A 2,776-nucleotide genomic window follows, 5' to 3' on the forward strand; every position below is an offset into this window, starting at 1 on the left:
GCTTTCAGAAAAGCTTCAAGAAGTCCCCTGGAAACTGAGCGTGTCCCACATCTTTGTTGCTTTCTGGAACCAGCTCCCATTGACTGAGAAATGGAGCTGTTTTCCTACTTGTATTCGCTGATGTCTCTAATTAACTGTCATGGTTTTGTAATGTGACATTAACGATGGGCAGCAAACTGGAGTTTTGTAGGGAAGTCCCACAGCCGGGTGGGCAGGGCTGACAGCAGGTGTTGTGTGCAGCTGTGTGACAGCAGCAGTGATGTGAATTCAGAAAGTGGAGCACATGGAGCCTCTTCCCCGAGCTGTGCGATGGAACTTTGCTGGTATCTGCAGAGACAACAACGACAGAAACTACTGAAAACATCTTCTGTTGTTAAAGTAACAAAGTGCCCGGCCTTGTGCAATGATCTGCTCACACATGGAAGGCAGCAGCTTCACAGACTGCCATGAAATGGTGCCGGTTTTGCTGGGCTTTGGATGCCAAGTAACAAGTCAGGCTCAGTTCAGCAAGAAGACTGTTCAGGCTTAAATGAATTCGCTGTTTGCTTTTGTATCCACATGGTGAGAAGTATCATTTTTTGTTTGGCAGTGAAACATGTGGTCAAACAGCTCGGTTCCAGTTTAAACCTGATGTTGGAGAGTCATTCACACCGTGCTGCGCTGGAGGTGTGACACCATTAGCATGAAACCTCCCCAGAGAAATCCGGGTTTCACGGAGCATGGCTGTGGAAGAATAATATTGGTGATCACTTACTGAAGCTTGATCAGTGCCTCGTTTCAATTTTGGGATGAAACACACTCACTTTGGATAACTGGTTCCCTCTCCAGTTATTGCATTCTCAGCCCCTGCTATTCCACCAGAGGCAGCAATCAGAAAAAGCTGTGGTTGCCCCTCCAGGTTTCTTTTGGGCTAATTATCCCGATGATTAAACGAACAGCTGAGTGGACTCACAATGCATCACAAGGCCGGCACACCCGGCTCAGCCCTTTGGTTCCCTCTGATTAATTTAGCAAACGAGGCTCCTGTAAACCCGCACAACGTGTGCCTGCGAGCAGCTGTGGGTGCCCTGCGGTCCCGGGGCGCCCCGGGCGCGGTGCTGTAACACGGTGCTGTAACTGAGCGCTGTAACAAAGGCTGGTTGTGAAGTCGCGCTGTCTGTCGGGCCGCACCGACGGCACGAGGCGAGGCCGCCCCGCACGAGAAGCGCCTTCAGTGCCGTGCACGAGGAAAGCGGCGCCGCCCTCGACGCTCCTCGGGGCCGGTAAGTGCGGCGTGTTCGCACGGTTGTGTTCGCAGAACGATTTTGCTGCATTTGCTGGCAGAAAACACTGTATGTACGTGTATCTAAAATGAGCGAATGCCGCGGTCCGTTTAGCGAGGCTCAAAGCCCAGAACCTCGTCCAGCCCAACACAAACCGCCCCGGGGCTGCACGGACCTCGCCGCGCCGTGGGACCGCCCGGAGCGGCCCGCAGAGCTCAGCCACCGATGGTTTAAATCTTCTCTACTTCATCTCTTTCTTTGCTGCTTGGAATGCTATTGATGCCTCCTTTGTCTTTGTAATTGTTTTAATTAGCCACCCAGCATGTGCCCCTGGCAGCGCTTGTGATAGAGCGCTGGGGCGGCCCAGCGGGGCGGCGCGGCCGTTAACTCCTTGGGCTCGCGTCGCTTTCCCCCTCTGCCCTTTACGTGTGCGGCAGCGATGGGCAGCAATAAGGCAGCGATTGGGAGCAATAGGCAGCGATAGGCAGCAGAGAGCTGCAGGCGGCCACCTCTGGGAGGCGATAAGGCAGCAGCTGATGCCACATGTGTGATGGTCCTTTCTGGTCCTTGCACGCGGTGTCTGCAGCAATTGCACTGATATTTATGTCACTGTACTCTCAACTTTGCAAATCTCCTTAATTATTATTCTTTGGCTCGCCGCTCGTGTTTGTTCTTGCTGACCACATCCTGCTTTTGTGAATGGAAATCTGGATGGTCAGTTACGATGCAGATCTGCAGCTCATTAGCAGCGAGGTTTCGTGCTGGTGCCATTTGAAGACAGTTCTGTCATTATGTTGTGAAGCTTCTGGGGAAAAGCAGCAAAACCCAGAGGTTTGTTTTGCCGTTGAATTGTTTGTCTTCAAAGACATCAGCCAGGTCACTGTAACGGCACAAGAAAAAAAAGTATCTTATTTGTAGCTATGTCGTTTGTCATCTTAAAATAGAGATGTGAGTAGCTGAGGCAGGTAATGCCCGCTGAACTGATATTATGTGCATGCTGAGGTATTTCTGGGTTTCATTTGGGTGATCATTTTCTGGTTTCCATCCTGAGGTAGATGGAAAAAACATCTCCTATAGGTACAATTGATGTGGAGAACACTAAAGTCTTTTACTGGGTGAGCAGATTACTTAGAAATGTGTGGTGAGGTTAATCCCAAAGCTTCTGTCCTTCTGAAGTGACCATTGTTATAGATGTATTCGTAACACTGGACATATCATACAGGCCTCACCTATCATACAGGTGGCTCTGTTTTGTTTTGTTGCTCTTTGGGAGCACTTGGTGAGGTGTTACTTTCTGCTCAGGTGTGACTGAAATCCTGGGTCATCCATTCAAGAATGTTGTTGCCTACAGGATATTAATTGCTTCTCAAACCTTAGAACTATTCCAGCTCCCAAAGGTTAATGAAGCAGATAGATGTAGGACGTGTTCCTAACCACGCGGGTTATCCTCCCTTCCAGAAATATGACACTCACTGGAGATGGGTCATTCATTTTTATTGTTTAAAACGTAACGA

At 49.7% G+C, this 2,776-nt stretch overlaps 1 long non-coding RNA gene across 1 annotated transcript; it reads right to left on the reverse strand.

The window, feature by feature from the left end:
* Positions 1–518: 518 nt before the first annotated feature.
* On the reverse strand, positions 519–1,116 carry LOC116654282. The gene is made up of 2 exons (XR_004309395.1): positions 804–1,116; positions 519–723 (listed from the first exon to the last, which is right to left on the reverse strand). It is a non-coding gene; the product is annotated as an uncharacterized LOC116654282 (long non-coding RNA).
* Positions 1,117–2,776: the final 1,660 nt, after the last annotated feature.

Source organism: Coturnix japonica, chromosome 20 (genome assembly GCF_001577835.2).
Source record: "Coturnix japonica isolate 7356 chromosome 20, Coturnix japonica 2.1, whole genome shotgun sequence".
In the NCBI taxonomy this organism is placed as follows: Eukaryota; Metazoa; Chordata; class Aves; order Galliformes; family Phasianidae; genus Coturnix; species Coturnix japonica.